This window comes from Macaca mulatta, chromosome 3 (genome assembly GCF_049350105.2).
Source record: "Macaca mulatta isolate MMU2019108-1 chromosome 3, T2T-MMU8v2.0, whole genome shotgun sequence".
NCBI classification, from domain to species: Eukaryota; Metazoa; Chordata; class Mammalia; order Primates; family Cercopithecidae; genus Macaca; species Macaca mulatta.
The window spans coordinates 85,327,362-85,348,787 of record NC_133408.1 but is presented as its reverse complement, the minus strand read 5'-3'; the positions used below and the strand labels follow the sequence as shown (position 1 = coordinate 85,348,787).

At 40.3% G+C, this 21,426-nt stretch overlaps 1 long non-coding RNA gene across 1 annotated transcript in view; it reads right to left on the bottom strand.

Moving 5' to 3' along the window:
* Positions 1–16,975: 16,975 nt before the first annotated feature.
* The window catches only part of LOC114676928 (uncharacterized), a 49,827-nt gene continuing 45,376 nt past the window's right edge, over positions 16,976–21,426 (bottom strand). The window contains exon 5 of the long non-coding RNA XR_013415380.1: positions 16,976–20,751. This is a non-coding gene — a long non-coding RNA (uncharacterized LOC114676928). The remainder of the gene's footprint in view (positions 20,752–21,426) is intronic.

Sequence of the window (21,426 nt, the reverse complement as noted above, 5' to 3'; positions counted from 1 at the left end):
TTCTAAAGATGTTTAACAATATATTCTATTGGTTCTTTACAATTTTGTTTTTTAGCTGTAGATGTTTAATCCTCTTGGAGTTAATTTTATGTACAGTGTGATGAAGTGGTCTAACACTTTAGATTTTTTTCCCCAAGTGAACAATGAATTTTTCTAACGCTTCAACTAAAATTTCTTTTTTTTTTTTTTTTGAAATGGAGTCTCGCTCTGTCTCCCAGGTTGGAGTGCAGTGGCCCGATCTCAGCTCACTACAACCTCTGCCTCCTGGGTTCAAGTGATTCTCCTGCCTCAGCCTCCCGAGTAGCTGGGACTACAGGTGTCCGCCACCACTCCCGGCTAATTTTTGTATTTTTAGTAGAGACGGGGTTTCACCATATTGGCCAGGCTGGTCTCAAACTCCTGACCTTGTGATCCGCCCGCCTCAGCCTCCCAAAGTGCTGGGATTACAGGCTTGAGCCACCGCGCCAGGCCTCAACAAAACTTTCTATTTCTTTTTCCCTACTCACTAGGCTGCTTCTGGCTTCCCAGAGTTGAAGCAGGGCCAAATGTGAGACTTAAGAGTCAAGAGAACCCTTACGTGACTGGTTCTGATACAAGATACAATTGACATAATCTGTTGTTGGTTTCCTCTGACCACAGCAGTGGCTTCAGACTGACTCTTTCTCTAGGGCACTTTTATGGGCTTCTCAGGAATTCCCTTGCTGGACACCTGCAGCTGCAACTCCCATGGCCATATGGCAGTGCCTCATCTTCACAGCCACTTCCACGTCCCTGACCTTTGCAACCAAACATATATGTCTAGGTCATCCAGACGCACACAAAACTATCCTTTCAAAGAAGAAACTGTCCCACTCTTAACGTGACTCTGAATGTTTTATTAAAGATGCCTATAATTGAAAATGCTTTTTATAATTGTATAAACCTAGAATGAATTCCAATTTGCATAGACACACAAAGTATTTTTGCATCATTTCTAATATATTCAATGATCTAAAAGTGAAAATACTAAGTGAATCAAGAGATGATTGTACTTTTTGTGTTCAGCATTTCTCCAAAGTTAACATTTCAGAAAATCACGTCAAATGACAAGGTCCATGACTCGCTAGTTCCGTGTCCCTGTATTGTTTGTATTTGTAGCTGTCACATCTTGGTGCTTCTGTGTATAGTCATAAACATCCAACCACTTCAGTATGTTTTCTTTTTTTTTTAAGTCAGATTCAAGCATTTACATGAAATACATATTTTCCTTTGATGTTCTTCATGTCAGGCCATTATAGTGATTTTCATTTTTCTTTTTCTTTTTTTTTTTTTTTTTTTTTTTTTGAGACGGAGTCTCGCTGTGTCTCCCAGGCTGGAGTGCAGTGGCGTGATCTCGGCTCACTGCAAGCTCCGCCTCCCGGGTTCACGCCATTCTCCCACCTCAGCCTCCCAAGTAGCTGAGACTACAGGCGCCCGCCACCACGCCCGGCTAGTTTTTTGTATTTTTAGTAGAGACGGGGTTTCACCATGTTAGCCAGGATAGTCTCGATCTCCTGACCTCGTGATCCACCCGCCTCGGCCTCCCAAAGTGCTGGGATTACAGGCTTGAGCCACCGCGCCCGGCCTCATTTTTCATTTAATTTTTCACTGTGTATGTAGGTAGGATATATGGTAATATGAATTTCATTTCAGGATATATAGATGACATTACAAAATACTTGTTATAAAAAGGGCTATTGGATGTGGTAGGGTTGGGAGTTGCTGCTATTCAGAGAAAAATCTACACTTTTTATTTAGCTCATTATCCAAACCCTGTATCGTCGGAGCTCTGCCTACTTTTCTAGACGCATTCACCTGGTCCTTCCCCATGGGCACCCTACACACCAGGCATCCAGAATAGCTTGTCATCCCCTGAACATGCCACCCTCATATATGTCCCTGTGCCTTGCTACTCCACTTCACTGCTTCCTGGAGTGCTTTCTACCTCCTGAACCTGGTGGACCCCACTTTGGCCTCCATTTCTTAGCCCAAGGTCCCCCTTCTCTGCAGAGCTTCCCCGTTTTCATCTGACGTTGTCAGTGCTGCGTTCCAGTTTATCTGTGTACGTTTCTCTTTCCCCACCTGAACTTAGACCTCTTTGAGCACATGGTCTAAGGACTCATCTTGCTGTCCTCAGATTTTCACCCCGTACTTGTGTGGCAAATTGCAGAAGTATAGACAGTATTTAATAAATACATTTGATTCTCACAAGACTCCACTCTCCCATTCCTCTGTTTCTGTCTCCCACTCCCTGCCAGTTAAATGCACATCAGTGAGCTACAGCTACCCAATGAGTGTGGCAGGAATTCAAAGCACCAGGCAAAGCTATGAGAAAACGTGCATGTTTGCAGGGCCCCGGCCAGTGTCTGACAGCTCTGACAGGCACGGGTCTTGAAGAACGTGATATGGATCTTTGCGGAATATTGGTCGTTTGGAAGTGTCCCCAAGTGCCACAGTTATGACATCACAGACAAGAGAACATTAGACTGTATCTCGGGTATTCCCAATCCTTCATATTACCAATGAGATGGCTGAGTCTTGAGAAGGGAGGAGAATTTCCTAAGATCTCTGCCCAGAGATTGCCATGAATGAGGAGGCCCAGCCAGATGACCTGGACTCCAGCCTGCACTCAAAGATCACTAGTGTGGCTCGGGCACATGCATCAGTCAAGTTCTGTCATCCTGACTGATGCCTTCTCTCTCATGTCCCAGCAGAGGGACGCTTGGAGTCACGGTGCCAGCTGGAAGCCCCAGAATGTGAAATATAAAAAGTCAAATAACTGTTTTAATGGTGTGTGTAGCAACTGTAATACCTACATATTAATATATAGATATGGAGATATAAAGCAATAGAATATAGATTTAAAGGAATAGAGACATAGAGGGAGTATACACCCAGAGAAAATTTCTAAAAAGGGGCACAAGAAATGATCATTATCTCTGAGGACTGCATAATTGGGATGTCAGGAGTTTTTCATTTTTTTCACAGTACCTCTTTCTTTTTACCATTTGAATTATTTTTACCGTACACGTGTAGTGCTGCAGCAGTAAAAAGTAAGTTGTTTTTAAAGACCAGCTATCTCATTCAAAAAATGAATTCAAAGTAAAGGCCTATGGAAAAGCATTTCTGATATTAATAACTCGATTACACAATCAGAATCTTCTTCCAAGACTTCCAGCCTCCCTTTAGCAAATAGATCTCGGAATTCAGGTTTCCTTCATTAACATCCCAGGTTGTCACCACGCTTTGAGGTTTGAAACCATAATGTACTATTTCTTTTGTTGAAACACTTCTCATCTTTTCTATCAAAAGTAAAGACATTTATCTCTAAAGATAAAGGTACCACAATACTATTTTCAATAGGCAGACTCCGGACCTAAAGATTAAAAAAAATTTTTTTATTTTTTTCTCTTCACAAAACTAGTACGTGCTCATTGTAGAAAATTAAGAAAATTCAAAGAAACAAAAATGGTGTATATTACAAGTAGAGAAGCATTTTTTTCAATTTACATGAAATGTTTATTTCCCAAATCGTGGTATGGCTCAATTAATGTTTGCTTTTTCATTGAAGAGGAGAAGAAAGAAATGTCTGTGAGTCTCAATAGAATTGTGTGGTACTTACATACAATTAGGATGCAATGAGTAAGAATCCATGTGTTGAATTGCTGCACTCTGTTCATTAAGTCACTGTAGGATTACTGAAAAGCAGCGTGAATGATCCATTGCTTTAATTAGACTACCTTAGGCTATGGCGAGTGGTTCAGAGAAAAACTACTAGGCTTGGTAGTGGGAAATCTTGGAAGAAAATAGAAGACAAATAGAGGTGGCTAAATGAAATGTCTTGGGAAGAGAAATTCTATCATTTTCTTTTGCCAAGAAGGTTCAGCTTTTAGAATTAAAGTACTAGGATAGTTCACGGCACCTGATTGCCACATTGGATTAATGTAGTTTCTTTTGTTGATATCTAGGTTTTTAAAGAAATAGTACCACAAATAGCCATAGATTCAGAACTTAGCCTTGTGTAGCATCAACACAAAAGGGGGAGTCACTGAGTTACCACAGTGACTTGGTAAGAATTGTTCCATTATTGCAATTATCTCACCTCAATTATCTCACCTCAGGGCTTCAGTTCCAAATTGGGTCCCTGGGAGGAAAGGAGGCCAGAGAGACATTCTGAGGACAAGAGAGAAAGAAGAGTCATAATCCTCTTAGACAACTGGAGGTTACTGGAGGAAAGAATGTGAGAAGTGTTCCAGGCCCTGGTGATATCTAGGCCAGCCTCCCTTGCAGACATTTGCTATTCCAGCCAGACCTTTCGTTCATATAAACCAGATACCAGGCCGGGCGCGGTGGCTCACGCCTGTAATCCCAGCACTTTGGGAGGCTGAGATGGGTGGATCACAAGGTCAGGAGATCGAGACCATCCTGGCCAACATGGTGAAACCCCATCTCTACTAAAATACAAAAAATTATCTGGGCATGGTGGCGCGTGCCTGCTGTCTTAGCTACCCGGGAGGCTGAGGGGCTGAGGCAGGGGAGTGGCTTAAACCTGGGAGGTGGAGGTTGCAGTGAGCCAAGATGGTGCCACTGCACTCCAGCCTGGTGACAGAGCAAGACTCCATCTCCAAAAAAACACAAAAAACAAAAACAGACACCAGTTTTGCAAGTCTAGGAGGTAGGACACAGCTGTAAACTGTAATACCTGTTGGAAAGACAGGAGCTGTGAGAGGGTTTCTAGATTCTACAGTGGAATTTAGTCATCCCAGGTGAATCTTCATCTCTTGGTGCAATGGTTGGAGACCCATGTGTAAAACGCAGACAAAAAGGAGAAGGGGTCAATTAAGACATCCAAGAGAAATTATCCATCAACAGCAGAAAGCTCAGTAGATGGGCAGAAGAGAAGCACTTCACCACGTGGATTTGGGGCCAAACTTGTTAAATCCTTCATAAGAGAGTGTGGCTGAGGTGGAGAATGAGGTGGGGGAATCAAAAGCGGGATTTGAGAGCTGGAGCTTGGGCACCAGCCCTTTCATCCCCATGTGAATTAAGGAATACATGACAGTCTCTTAAGATTTTGCTTCTCACAGTGTGATCCCAGAGGTGTCTAAAAGAACAGAGAACTGGCTGGGCACGGTGGCTCACGCCTGTAATGCTGGCACTTTGGGAGCCCGAGACGGGTGGATCATGAGGTCAAGAGATCAAGACCATCCTGGCCAACATGGTGAAATCCCATCTTTACTAAAAATATAAAAATTAGTTGGGCATGGTGGCACACATCTGTGTTCCCAGCTACTCAGGAGGCTGAGGCAGGACAATCGCTTGAACCCGGGAGGCGAGGTTGCAGTGAGCCAAGATAGCACCACTGCACTCCAGCCTGGCGACAGAGCAAGACTTGGTCTCCAGAAAAAAAAGAAGAAGAAGAAGAAGAGAAGGGAGAAGGGAGGAGGAGGAGAAGCCGGAGAAGAAGAAGAGGAAGAAGAGGAAGAAGAGGAAGAAGAAGAAGAAGAAGAAGAAGAATCATCAAGGACTCCCGGACCTGGGAAAGGCTCTTGCTTCATGAAGGAGCCCTGGGCCAGTGCTGAGGTTCCCAGCCAAAGGGAATGCAAACTCATTCTGTAACCCATTTTCTTTCCTGCTGGGACTATTTCTGAGCACAGGCTATGCATGCGAGTACCATTCATGTTTCTTGAAGCTATTTGGAATATTTTGGAGGCTATATCCAAAGGTCATTTCTGGAGTTCTTAGCTAAGTGATTAAAATAAACAACAACAACAAACAAATCTAAAATCAACAACATGACCTCTGCCAATCTTCCTATCACCGTTGTAGGAATCTCTGGTCAAGAAACTGCAAATATTAATATTTCACTGGGATGTTCTGTGGGAAGTAAGGAGGGAAATGTCCATACCAAAACCTTCCAAGTGAAATGTTCTGGCCAACACCTCCAGGAGAAAGTGAAAGCTAGAATGGCAGAAGCCATTGGTGGAAAAGAACATGCAGGCAGGAGAAGCCCCTGGAACCCGGATGGAAAGAAAACTGGAATAGACTTCTTCGTGGGCTGCAGAAAGAAAAAGGCTGGGCCACGATGAGGGCTGTTTCCAGCAAGCAAATTTCAGCAGCTTAATCTCATCACAAAGGAGATCTTATCCATGATACAGGGGCTCAGGTGCCACAGAGAAATCTATCTGGGAGTCTGCAGATGGCCCACGTGTGCCAGTGATGAAGAGAGATTCCACTGGAGCCACTGAGCACCATCTTAGCACCCTGGGGGGCCAAGAAGCTACACCAGCCCCAGGGAAGGGTTGATTTGCAAGGCAGCTAATGGCACTCACCATTCTCCTGGCTTCCTTCCCAGCCTTTTTACCTTCTCCAATGTGCTGGAAAAAGAGATTTTGATGGAAACTAGAATATCCATAAAGACAGTAAGGTTGAGGTCATGGAAGATGAAGATTAAGAGTGAAGAAACAGAGCAAGTGGAGGAACAAGCATAAAATTAAAGAAATCACAGAAATGCTTGACACTTCAGGTTAAAGATGCTCTCAGTATGTCAGGTTGTGCTTTGTTTTGTCTTTTTACCTTAGAAAATGAAAAGACATACCTATATTTATCCCGATGAAATTTCAGATTATCAAAGATAAAGGAAAATTCCCAAAAGACATAGACAGTAAAACCAGGTTAACTATAGGATTTGTCTCCAGGCTTCTCTGCAATATAATCATGCCAAAAATCATGGAATAAGATCCACAGAGTTTAGAGGGGAAAGGATGTGGCTCAGGACTTGTAAACCAGGACAATTTATCATCATAGCATCAGAAAATGACAAACGTATTTTGAGATAGGCAAGTATTCCAAGAGCGAATTACCCATGTTATAGTAAAAATATCCAGGAAGAAGGTGAAAGAGGTAAACGATAGTGATACCAATGAAACAAAGTATCCCAGTGAATAATTGCTGTTTCTGTGGTTATGAAATATACTTAAAATGTCCAAATGGTTTTTGAAAGAGAAATTGCAGAGTAAAAAACCTACTTGTAATATCCTGGTTTTAAAATCTGAGATAATGCTAACATAATCTGGGAGACAGAGAAAAAAGAAGAAACTTTTTAAAGCAAGCTGAATTCCTCATCTTATTTGAAGCATTGAGGCTTTATTGTTTTTATAACAGAGAAATAAAGGCTTACATGCTTTTAATGAAAGATGTTCTCTAACAGTAGAATGTATATTTTCCAAATCAGTAGAAATATAAAATACAATACACTAAAATAAACAAACAAAAAAACAGCATAAGTAAAGAACAAAGCAATAGAAAAGCATGAAACACAACTGCATCAACTAAGATAAATGTAAGTTGATCAAATTTCATCTTTAAAAGATAATAATTTGTAAATTGGGTCAGCAAAACAAAATCTAGCTAAAAGTTATTTTCAAAAAAATATATAAAACAAATTGAAGCAGAAATATTTTTTGAAGAGGTGGACAAAGACACACCAGATGAATGCAAATATAAAACAAATAAGAATATTAATACTAGACCAACTAGAATTAAGAAAAAAATCACTTGAACAATTGAAACTTTATAAATAAAATACATAATCCAAAATGAAGATATAATGGTCATGAATAATTAAGGGACCAACAAAAGGACAGCATCCAGAGAAATGAAACCAATGTTCTTAGTAATGACCTTAGAATATGCAAACTGAAAACACGGTGGGGGGTTACCTGCTCTTTATTATTTTGTGAGTTTTAAAACAATTTATTAATGTTTGTATTAGGGTTCTTCACAGAAACAGGATACGTATAGAACATATATATATCACTTTCTCTACATCTACATATACTTGAGAAAGAGATTGATGTATTGTAGAAATTGGCTCATAGAGGCTAAGTTGCACAATTTCCTGTCTGCAACTGGTGAACCATGAAAAGCCAGTAGTGTGATTCAGTCCAATGACCTGAGAACCAGGAGTGCCCACGTCTAACATCAGAAGACAGATATGGGCCGGGCCTGGTGGCTTAGCGCCTGTAATCCCAGCACTTTGGGAAGCTGAGGCAGGTGGATCACCTGACCTCAGGAGTTTGAGACCAGACTGACCAATATGGTGAAACCCCGCCTCTACTAAAAATACAAAAATTAGCTGGGTGTGGTGGTTTGCGCATGTAGTCCCAGCTACTGGGGAGGCTGAGACAGGGGAATTGCTTAAACCTGGGAGGCAGAGGTTGCGGTGCGCTGAGATCACGCCACTGCACTGCAGCCTGGGCAACAGAGCAAGACTCCATCTCAAAAAAACAAAACAAAACAAAAAAGAGGACAGATGCACTAGTTCAGAGGGAGCAAATTCCCCCTTCCTTTGCTTTTTGGCTCTATTCAGAACCCTTGAGAGAATGGATGATGCCTGCTTACATTGGAGGCGGTGATCTTCTCTCAGTCTATGGATTCAAATGCTAATCTCTTCCAGACCACCCTGACAGACACATCCAGAAATAATTCTTTACCAGCTATTATAGCCTCTTTTATGCATTTGTATTTTCAAAAATTTATATTTTATTGAATGCTTAACTAAAATTTTTTTGGATTTGTAATAAGAATATTTAAAGTCAGGAATTTTATTTTAAGTATAGCTCTGAACATATTTAATTAGTTTGGGTAGTAGTGTGTTACCTACTAGTCTTATAAACTGTGACTTGCTTTAAATTTAATTTTTCTCTTTTATCCAAGACTTATTTAGTAATCTCTACTTTTAATTCCTAAGTAATGAATCCTAGCTTCTTCATATTGCACTCAAAGAATATGAACTAAATAAATTTTATAAACACTTAACATAAATTGAGAAAATATATTCTTTATTTGTAACATGAATCATTTTTATTTGTCTCAATGCTTTCTCAATTCTTAATTTAATTTTCTAAAATGAGCATTAATATTTTTAAGAGAAAAAATAATTACAATTAATAAACTCGATAACAACAAAGACAAAACTAACAACCCAATTTAAAATGACCAAATGACTTGAATAGGTATTTCTCTGAAGAAGATACACAAATGGCCAATACATGAAAGTGTGTTTAGTGTCGCTAGTCATTAGCAAAATGCAAAGCAAAACCACAAGAAGATATCCCTTCTCACCCATTAGGATGGCTACTATAAAAATCAATAATTAAACCAATAACAAGTGTTGGTGAGTGTGGTAGTCCATTCTTGCATTGCTATAAAGAAATACTTGAGGCTGGGTAATTTATAAAGAAAAGAGGTTTAATTGGCTAGTGCTTCTACAGGCTGTACAGGAAGCATACCTCCTCTTCTGCCTCTAGGAAGCCTCAAGGAGTTCACAATCATGAAAGAAGGCAAAGGGGGAGCAGGCATCTCACATAGTGGGAGAGGGAGCAAGAGAGAGAGAGTAGAGGGGAAGTGCCACATACTTAAATATCCAGATCTTGTGAGAACTCACTCAGTATCTTGATGACAGCACCAAGCCATGAGGGATCTGCCCCCATGGCCCAGTCACCTCCCACCAGGCCCCACCTCTATCATTGAGGATTACAATTCCACATGAGATATGGTGGGCTCATGTATTCAAACTAGATCAGTGAGAAAGTAAAGAAATTGGAACTTTGGTGCATTCCTGGTAGAAATGTAAAATGGTGTAGACACTATAAAAAACAGTATGGTGGTTCCTCAAAAAATTAAATACAGAATTACTATATGATCCACCAATTTCACTTCTGGGTTTATACCGAAAAGAAGTAAAAGAAGGGACTTGAACATATATTTATAAACTCATGTTCCTAGCAGTATTATTCATAATAGCTGAGAGTAGGAAGAAACCCATGTGCCCAGGCAGGGATAAATATATACACAAAGTGTGGATATATACACAATGGAATATCATTCAGCCTTAAAAAGGAAGGCAATTTTGTCACATGCTACAATATGGATGAACCTTGAAGACATTATGTCAAGTGAAACAAGCCAGTCACAAAAGGACAAATGCTGTATTTTTATTTGTATTTATATGAGGTACCAAGAATTGTCAAGTTCATAGAGACAGAAAGTAGAATGCAGTTGCCAAGGACTGGAGTGAGAAAGGAAAAGGAAATAATGTTTAATGGGTAAAGAATTTCCATTTGGGATGATGAGAAAGTTCTGGAAATTGATAGTGCTAATGTTTGTACAACATATAAATGTAATTGAAGCCACTGAACTGTACACTTAAAAATTATTAAAATAATGAATTTTATGGTTATGTATATTTTGTCACAATAAAAAGAAAAACAATAAAGAGTAAGAAGAGAGATGCTAAGAAGAGTGGAGGCGTTACAGGATAAGCCTTGGGAAGCTCCTGAAAGACGGCAATACCCTAGGAGCCACACCCTGGGTTGGTGGCTTCCAGTTTGGCCAGAGCTTCCTTTTCTATGAAGTGTGTCCTCTCCTTCTCCTTTATCAGTGGCACCTGATGGAGGTGAATGCCTACGGTCACAGTGCCAGGGACAGAAGAGGAGATGGAAGCATAGGTCACATACCCTGTGCCTGGCATCAGTCCAGGGTTTTGTCTGGGTGGAGGGAACCACTCTGCAGAAGTCAGAGGCTGGCCAGAAAGAGAGGAAGAAGATCGTAAGGGCGACTGGAAGAAGAGGAAATGAAAAAATGGTAAAGGAAAGGGGAGGAGGTAGTGGAGTGTGAGAAAGAAACAAATGCCTCTTCCTTCTTGCAAAACGGTGAAGTAGAGGGAGCAGATAAGATGGTTGCTGAGGCAGCCATGTTCCCCAGAGCTAGAAAACTAAGGGCGGGAGAAGTGAGAAATGGAACAGGAGGCCGCTGCAGTAGCAAGATGTCAAGATGGAAGAGACTTTGTACGCAACTGTCCTCCACTGGGACACCACCTAGTACGTGAGTGCAGTGGCCTTATGAAGGTGAAGTGCAGAGAGCCACTGAATTACTGCTACCTTCAGTGATTGACCTATATCCAACACACAGAACCCTCTGCTCACTGTAAGAAATGTGTCTGGGGCATATCATTGTGGGTGTTGACAGCTTAACATGATCGATATGTCCTGGTGTAATCTATGGTCAAGAAGGAAGATAAAGTTTTGGGGTCAGCACAGTAGGAATGAATCTTACAAAAGAAAGAAATTGCTAGCTCAAAATTGATTGGTCTGCTTCTGAAAAATGAAGTTTTTCCATTGCTGTTGAGATCTTTTGATACAGATCTTGCTGAGATTGTCTTTGGTGTAGTTTAAGTCACTGTGGAATTTGAAACCTGTGTTGCTCATTGAATGGAGTTTGGAAAATGAGTATTTCCTTCTATATTTTAAAGATGATATCTAAAACTTTTCATCTTAAATAGAGGCAAAATATGTGATTTCTGGCATATTGTAAATGTTAACATTTTCAAATAAAACTGTTACATTGCTCTGATAAATATAAAATGTGTTCTGAAAATGGAATATAAATACTATTGCAATTTGATATGCAATATCCATTTTTTAAATACATGAACATTTGTTATTTAACAGGGAGAAAATGTACATCATTCACTTCTGACTTAAATCACATTTCCATCACACTTCCTCCATCAAGTTGTCCTAGTGCAACTTTTATTCTTTATGCTGTCAAATTTCTTTGAAAAAAAACATGTCCATAAATTAAAATTTATTTTTTATTTTTTGATTAAAATTCTCTAAACTTAAAATTTTCATTTTAGTTTAATTATTATAAACCAAAACACCTTAAACATATAATACATTTTGATAAATTATTTTTAACCATAAAAAGAAAATTTTATTGGAAATGAAGCTGTTACTAAAATAGATTGGGGGAGGAATTCTATGAGGTCTTTGCTGAAGGTGACTTTCCTGAGTGATATTGACAATTGTTCTTTTGCTTACAGCCCCAAACACTTTTGCAACTTGAGTCACTGTACCGGAATTGGATTTCAGTTGGGTAAATCTTTTGTAAGGTGCATGAAAAGAAGTCCTGGTAGGAAATTTGAGAAAGCATTAATGTGGCAGATGAGCTCCCATGTGGTTCCAAGTGAGAAAAGAGTACTTATGAACCTTGACGGCCCGAAAACTGATTGCCCTAGGAAAACTTCGTCCAAGCCCAGGGAAGTGAACTTCAATGTACATCTGCTTAAGGAAAACAGTCTCCAAGGACAAGTTAAGGAAAACAGTCTCCAAGGGCAAGTGGGATATGGATATATCCCAGTTGGGGGTGAAATGAAACCATTAAAACTTTACTTTTTAAACTCTCACTTCTAAATTTTCTACCTTTTCTGTGGTGAAGAATATTTTGGGTATAATTTCTAATACATTGATAAAGTAGAACAAGGGTGTAAATGTGAAAATCTCCCCTGTGGAGCAAGACAGTGATGAACATGATTTTAGAATCATATCATTCTGTCTCAACTTGAAGAACTATCTTGCCTATGATTGAGGTCTGTGAAGCAAAATTTCTCAAAGGAGGGTTCCAGATGCATCACCAAGGTCTGTGAGTTCTCCACATAACCTATAAATTATGCTTTCACTGTAATGATAACTTGGAAACAATGTAACTTTAGTGTAGACTGCAGCATCTGGATGAAAACTCTATCTGGAGACCTCCTGTAGGATTTTGGTGTCCTCTGTGTTATGGAGGCCCCAGTCTAACTCCTTGAACCTCTTTGTTTCTCCAGCCACATTCACTCCCTTGCATCTTCTTCATTCAGTGCCTTGGCTTCAATGCCATCCATCTACTCCCTGACTCTTAACTGTAAATCTCCAGCTCAGACCTCTCTCTCAAACTTCAGATGCTAGAACCCAACTTATACCCCACTTGGATGCCTACCAGAGGTGCCAAAGTTAATTGAGTCAGAACTGAGCTTGTTATTTCTTTCCACTTTGGAACCTGCTCTATCCCCAGCTTCCCCACCTCTGGTGAAGGCAGCTCCATCCTTCCTGGGTGACACTTCTTTATTTTATTTTATTTTTTTTCCGAGACGGAGTTTCACTCTTTCACCCAGGCTGGAGTGAAGTGGCACGATCTTGGCTCACTGCAACCTCCACCCCCCGGGTTCAAGCAATTCTCCTGCCTCAGCCTCCCGAGTAGCTGGGATTATAGGCGCCTGCCACGACGCCTGGCTAATTTTTGTATTTTTAGTAGAGATGGGGTTTCGCCATGTTGGCCAGGCCGGTCTCCAACTCCTGACCTCAGGTGATCCACCTGACTCGGCTTCCCAAAGTGCTAGGATTACAGGCGTGAGCCACTGAGCCCAGCCACCTGAGTGACACTTCTAAACTGTGAGTGAGATCATGCAATGACTCTGCTCCAAGCACTGAAATGGCTCCCCATTTCACTCAAAGAAAAAGCCAAAGTGCTTACCATGATTTCCTGGAGTTTTCACATTCTTCCCTGCTGCTATGCTTTGAATGTTTGTCCCTTCTGAAACTCATGTAGAAACTTATCTCCAATGTGGCAGTATTGGGAGGTGGGGCCTTTAAGAGATGATTGGGTCATGAGGGCTTTCATGGATTAATGGATTAATGTGTTACCACAAGAGTGGGGCTGGCAGCTTTATAAGAAGACAAAGAGAGATCTGAGCTAGCACGCTCAGCTCCCTCACCATGTGTTGCCTGGAGCGACCCTGGGACTCTGCAGAGAGTCGCCCACAGCAAGAAGGCCCTCACCAGATGCTACCTCAACCTTGAAGCTGGTCCCAGCCTCCAGAACTATAAGAAATAAGTTCCTTTCCTTTATAAATTACCTAGTTTTAGGTATTCTGTTATAAGCAACAGAAAACAGACTAAGATAACCTTTACTTCTTCAACCTTCTCTCTTACTCCTCCACTCCCAGCTCACTGACATACAGCCACATTGACTTTTCAGCTCTTTCCTGAACACATCAGGTATATCCCCACCTCAAGAATCTGCCCTACCTGGTCCTTCGGCCTGAACTGCTCACTTCTCCTACACAGCCCCTTGGCTCACACCCTCACCTTTCGCAAATGTTTTCCCTCATCACACTTTCCCAATGAAGCCTATACTGACCCCTGTTTCAAATTGCAACCTGCTCCACTCCAGCCCCAGCAGTCCCTAAAGCCCTGTCCTACTCTTTTTTTCTTTAAAAAAAAAAAACTGTGGCTGGGCACCGTGACTCAAGCCTGTAGTCCCAGCACTTTGGGAGGCCGAGATGGGCGGATCACAAGGTCGGAGATCAAGACCATCCTGGCTAACACGGTGAAACCCGTCTCTACTGAAAAATACAAAAAACTAGCCGGGCGAGGTGGCGGGCACCTGTAGTCCCAGCTACTCGGGAGGCTGAGGCAGGAGAATGGCGTGCAAAAGGCAGAGCTTGCAGTGAGCTGAGATCCATCCACTGCACTCCAGTTTGGGCGACAGAGCGAGACTCTGTCTCAAAAAAAAAAAAAATTGTTTTTAAACACACTATACAATTTACTTATTAAAATAACTTTTGTTTTCTGTCTCCTCCTGCTGGAATAGGAGTTTCATGAAGACAAGGAGGTTTTCCATTTTGTCCACCAGTGTATGTAATTGCCTAGAGCCTGCTTGGCACATGGCACGTGCTTGAATGAGTGAGCAAGTGAGTGAGTGACTGAATAAAATGCAGAATAGAATGAATCATGCATAGCTCACTGCTTAAAGGAAACTTTCATCATGCTTTAAATAGATAACAGTTGTGGGCCATGTGGTTCTCACACAGTGCATGGAGCCAAGGTTTATAAAACTCAAAGGTCTGCACCAGACAACAATCGAGCCAGGTTTCCATTTCAGGCAGGCACATGGCACCGTATCCAGCCAGCCCCTCCTGCTCCGTAGTCACTTGCAAAAATTCAAAAGCAGCAACTATCGGAATTACAATGAAGATTTTTTTATCTTTTCAATTCCAGAAATAATTGGATTAAATACCCATTTATTACAGATTCAATAATATCACATTGCCAATCTTATTTTCAGATGAACCAGTCAGCCTTACAAGTTACTACATGACGCCTCTTCAAAAAAGGCATTCAATGATTGCTTGCCAGCAGAATTTGGGTTAAATATGAAGTCTGTTTATCCTGAACTGAAAAAGCCTTGTAGTTATTCATATCACTTTGCCCATCAAACTTATCCAAATAGGCATTCTCTAAAAATTTCTTTCAAGTTAAAATATAGAAATGGATTAAATAAAGAGTTGAAACTAAGGCTCTTTATTTCATTAAGCCCAAATTGAATGATTGAGTTTCACCAAAATAACATCAATTATTATATTACATTAGGGTCATTAATGTGATTTTTTTATACTTATATTTAAGTTTTGTTTTAGTTTTGTGGTTAAGAGCCATGCTTATAAGAGCATTTATACCTAGTTTCATGTTTGTCATAAAAACTGAGTCCTAACAGGTCTCTATCTGTTATTTACCAGAATTTGGGACAAATTCTACAAGGAAAGTCATAAGGAATAGGCATTACTGAGAAGAAAAAAAAAGTAACAAGGTTGGATTAAGACAAGAAAAGGCAATGAGATCACCCATGTTCCCGTCACTCCATAGACAGGAAGCCCAGGGCCAGCCAGAACATGATGGACACACGATGGAGCTTGTGTCCCAGTGCAGGGGCCCTTTCCCATGCGGAAGTTCCTCCTTACAGAACAAGTATGCAAATGTTGTCTTGTCAATGGGGAGATAACCCCAGCAGGGTGCCAGCAGCTGGTATATGGATGTCAGCTATTTGCAGGGGTGGTCTGGAAAGGACAGCTCAGGCCCTGCCATCAGGGGAAGGAAGCTGCTGGTCCCAAGGGAAAGGAGGATCCCTGGTCCCTGTTTGCTCATTGCCCAGGCAACGCAGCATGCAAGCATGATGATTCTGCTTCGTGTATCACCGTGTTTGATGTATTTTAAATAACAGTAAAATAAAAATCATTTAAATAAATAACAGATGTTTGTTACTTTCCTTTAATAAGTTCTACACAAAACTCAAGTTCTTAAATGTTGTCGGATTATTTGGTGGGATGCCAAATGCCATTGGTGTTTGCTGAAAAATAGCCTCATCCCACCAAGATATCTTAGTTTACTATCAGCAAGTATTTTAGGAGACCTGACTACTACGTAAGACCAAGTAAATCTTTCACTTCAGAGAACTGCATTTCTGGGATCTGGGTTAAGTGCATAGTAGAAATACATCCCTTGGCTATTTTCTCCTTAGCGGTAGTGGTATATTCCTTAGAGAGTTCCTCAAAAGCTTCAAGGTTTTCCAAAGATCAAACTAATGCCAATCCACAGCACTGTCAGATAGGAGTTGATCCACTTCTAGCTTCAGATTCAAACATAGCACATCCTATGGTGCAGTCAGTGAAGAATGAATATTTTTCCCTTGCCACACAGCATTGCCATCAGCTTAACCAAAGACCAGATCTTCTTATACCACCTGCTCACTGACCAGGTAAGGGCTGTGAAATCAATGAAACTGGCAGTCTCTGAATTCGGCTGTTTTTGTTTGTTTTGAAAAATAATCACTCTTCAAAAATGATGTCTATATATATGACAGATAAAAATATGTCTATAAAAAATAAATTATTTATGTAGAGACAGGGTCTTTCTATGTTGCCCAGGCTGGTCTCAAACTCCTGGCCTCAAGTGATCTTTCTGCCTTGGCCTCCCAAAGTATTGGGATTACAGGAGTGAGCCACCATGCCCAGACTATGACAGATGAAAATCTTAAAGGATAATTTTATCTTTTTTGTGCTTCAGTTAGACATATTAAGGGATTATTTCAGTCTGCAAAAGCTAGGACACTTAAAGTTGAGATGACCAACTGCAAGTCCAATTAGTTGAAGATGCATTGGCTTAGTTCCAGGAATTGGTACAACCTTTGCATTTCCTGAAGAAGCAATTATCTTCTTCATGGGGCATAATCCACTTCTTTGTTCACTTTTTCACACTGCCAATTAAGGAAAGTTTTGTAGAATTAACTAGAGTTCATTTGAAGTCATTATACCTTTCTCAGGAAGCTTTGTTGGAGGTCACACTCTATGATTACTTTGCACTTTATAAGCAAGAACTTTTCCATGAAGACCTCTCAGGATTTCCTTTCATTTCCTTTATAGGTTTAGTGTGTTTTAGAATAGCATACTACAGCTGATAATGCAACCTAGATGACAGATAATCTCTCTAGCAGAGAAGTACGCTTTAGTTTCCAGCCAAGAGGAGCCATCCCTGTGGGTGGGCATTGATCAAGACAGAGCTTGCTTAATTTGGAGAGCGTTTTGGCAGTTTGCAAAGCTCTTTCTCCTATAATTCCTCTTTTTTCCCTTCCAACAACCCTGGAAAAAAAGCTGTTGTTATTCCCATTGCAAGGATGGGCTAATCAAGCTTAGAGAAGTTGAAGCCCAGCCAGGTAATGAGTTATAAATGAGGGAAGAATTGATGTCTTCTGCTCATGAATCCTGTGCACTTCCCAACATATCACACCCTCCTTATGATATGAGGTGTGGGGTGAAGATCGCTCTTCCTAACAGCTGCCGCACCCCCACAGGTTACAGACTTATGATGGCTTCCAATGGTGGGAGTCTGAAATATGCCAGGTGATAATCTCATAGACAAGGTGCGTACCACTCCACTTGGAAAATGTGTTGAAGTGAAAAATAAGGCCATTATTTAAAAATACCCAGAAGGTTTAGAGTACTTAAAACTCTATTTTTAAAAATCATTTATTGTTTTCATTATTAATCTACTCTAGTAGTATTCGACTTTCCCCTGAAGGATTTCTGGTACAGAAAAAGATTGATTTACAAAACCAAAAATAAATCACATGCAAATTAATATTAAATATTGTCAATATGGTTTCTGATATATAGAAGTTTTGTGGCCCTTGGGCCGTAATCGCCTTTTACCAGTCAGGAGAAGATTAAAGAAAACAAAATGAAAGATTTAAAGGAAGCAAAAGGAATGCTTTTTAAATCCAATGGCTCTCAGAAGGGTCAGAACTAATAATTTAATATTATTATCATATATTTTCGTTCTTATATTTTCTTTTTTTTTTGGTTTTTTAATTTTAATTTTATTTTTTTGTTTTCATGAAAAATAATATTTTAATGTGATCTGGAAAATCAAATGAATGCAAAAAATTCATGATGAATCAAATATAAAATTTTTAAGTGAAAACTGGATAGGTATAACTGATTTTTCCTTTCACTACAGGCTCAAATATGGCTCAACATAGCACCATTACTGATCCTCTCTTTATTTAGAATTTTTATATTTTGTCCAACATGAATTTTTTTCATTTGAGTTTTAAAAAAATATTGCATTAAAATATTCTTTACAAATTTTGCACCCAAGCCAGGTGCCTACTCACCTCACCGTCATCCTGGCCCTAGCTCTCAACACACAATCTCCATCCCTGGACACTTACATCAGAAATAACCTTTGGGTTGTTCAGGTCATCATGTACTTGGATATGTTAACAGCCCTTTGAGAGCCCGTCTACCCACCAGGGCCCCTTGTTGCAACTGAAACTGTGTCCTGTTAGATACAAGACACTGAGGGAGCCAAACCAGCAGCACACAAGTAACAAATGCCTCTCCCTTCAGATTCCCCATGGTCTAAAGAATGCATAATTCCCACAACCCGGAAGCATTGCATGGCTCAGCTATGTATTTCTTTCTACGACTTTATTCATGAAAATGCAAACAGATTGAGGACTAAGCACACAAACAAATACTGCACCTCTACATATTCAGTAAAAAGGATTAAAAAATTATTTCAGTAAATGTCCTATTTTTTAGAGTCTTGAAGAAATATCCAACTCAGCTAGTCTCTCAGAGACCAACTTGCAGGAGAATCTCACACGGGGCAGTATGATGAACACCACAGAGCTGACATGGCACTCCAACTACACAGACCACCTAGCTTCTGGGACACAAGGGGACAGGCGAAGGGGCATTTACTCAGCTTCTAAGCTGCATGTGCCCAGCACTGTTGGGACCCTCTGCCTCTGAGGGTATGTAATTGAGGGAATGGGGGAAGTGGAAATTTCAGAATGCATGGTTAATAGAGTGGAGTGGGCAAGATTGTAAGAGCAGAATCTGATGGATATGAGAGCCTTGACTGAGGGAGCACTTACAGGAGAAGATGAATTGGCAGTAGGACAAGAAGAGGGGTCTTGCCTCATGGTAGACCCCTGATGGCTAGAACCCACTGACAGTAGACCAGTGACTGCTAAAGGTCCAGGTGAATGGGGCCATTGAGGGCCTTGCTTCTCACCCTCCTGGTCCTTTCTGGACTATATTCCCTCCCACCACTATAATTATAGGATCACTGTGGAAACAAGAGCATGGAGTAGCATTTGACACATGGGCTGAAGGAAGGATTACAAGAGCACAGCAAGACCCCAGGAGGCCAATAGGCTATGGCCCTCTCAGCTCAGGCATTGTGCAGCAAGCTGCTAAGGGACTGTTCTTGGCACCTGGGCAATTCTTCTGGCCAAGCTTGGGATCTGCATGTTTCTAGTGACCCCAAGTGAGAGGAAGGCAAAACACTGGGTAACACAACAGTCTGGATGGGGAGCCTCAGGATTAACTTGTGTATGCTGCCTCACCTCTGTCACACAGCAACCTACAAAGTAGAAATTGCTGTCCCTAAACTGCAGAGGAGGAAGCAAGTTCAGAAAGATTTGTCAGCTTGTCTAAAGTAATGCAATAAATAAGCAGTCTCTAAGTCACATGGATAATCTCTTGGGCATTGTCTCTCTCAGCCATGGAGAACTGGAAAAGGAAGAATCACTGCTTTTTTCAAGCAAATCAGTTCCTTGATGTCTTTTGGTTCTCATTCCTTGCCTTCTCCTGATCCTTTCACCCCTTTTATAGATCAGGGTGCTCTAGAATAATGGATGGTCTTGGGTGGTGAATTAAGGTGGATAAATAGGGACAGAGACGGTTAAATTGGGAGCCTTTCTTACAACCTTGATGGGTTTTTTTCCCCCAACAAGTTTCCTTTTCTACTGAAATGCCACACCAATGCTTGTTGGATTTATGAGGTGGCCAGACTAATGTGTTGTTTTTTTTCCTTTTTCTTTTTTTCTTTTCTTTTAAGTTTCCCTTGAGAGAATAAATGGCAATGGAGAGAACTATTTAACAAGGTCCTGGTTTATCTTGCAACACAGTAGCTAAATCTGCCTGATTTTATGTGCATTTTTGTAGGGATCAGCTTGGTAGACAGTAATAGCAGAGAAATGACACCTTGATCTTGGTTTGCAAGCACTTCTCCCATCAGTCCTAGATTAGGCCATGTAGAGATGTTGGTTTATGCATGCTGCAGCAGTGGACATAATGAATATAATTTACCCAGTGGACAAAGGTGTGTACCAAGTGAATTTAAATAATTGGTGTGGATTGACTAATAGCTAAGAAGTGGGCTTTTAAAGAGATACTAAAGATTGAAAGGTTTTTTTTAATTTTTTTTCTTGAAAAACAAAACAAAACATTGATTGTAGATATTGAAAAGCTAGGGTTTGCCCTCTTCATTTCTACTCACCTTCCAAATAGTTATATCCAAAATGTTTTTCCCTCTCCCCTACCTTGCCCCCCGTTAAAACAGAAATTGGCATTAATATCCTGCTCCTGAATGCATGTAAAATTTGTACAAAGTTATCTTCTACGAAAATGATTCGTAATCTGTAGACTTATTACCTGGGAGATGTCTTGAGTTGTAAAATCCCATCCTTTTGGGTTGTGGGTTTTTTGTTTTCTCCAAATCTGATCTTTAAAAAGAAAAAAAAATAAGTTGTAGAAGTGAGAACCCAATACAATCTGTTTGACCTCAAAGACTGTGGTCTTTCCACCAAATGACATATCCTTCAAAACTTCTATTTCAAAAGTATTTAAAACATAAACAAATACTTAAGCTAGCAAAGCCATCTGAGACTTGAGAATTCTTGCAAGCAAAGAACAAAAAAAAAATTGAGCACCAAACTGTCAAGAAGTCAATAAAACTCAATGGCCTCAAACTAGACTGATACACAAAGTAAAAAATACCAGGGAGGCTTGAAAATGTTTTGCATTCACAATAACATTGATTTCAACAATGGAAAGACACCAACTTTGTTACCAATTCAAAGATACCAACTCAGAATGTAGAAGAAATAAAAGTAATAGGATATCACCAAAGTTTTGCTCTGTAGCCTGTATTTTGCAGGTTACTTTCCTGTGAAGGATTTTAAAGCTTTGCTCTTGTTTTACAAACACATTTTATTGCCTTCAGGTTGGAATCAACTACCAACTACACAAATCACAAATATGTTTAGACGTTGGACTGAAGAATTTGATATTTCAGGGATTTCACAGTCACGTTCCCTGAATCTAATTTTACAAAACAGAAAATCAACATTTTATCTTATGATTTGGGCATAAATAAGGTTTAATTTTTATTATCAGTA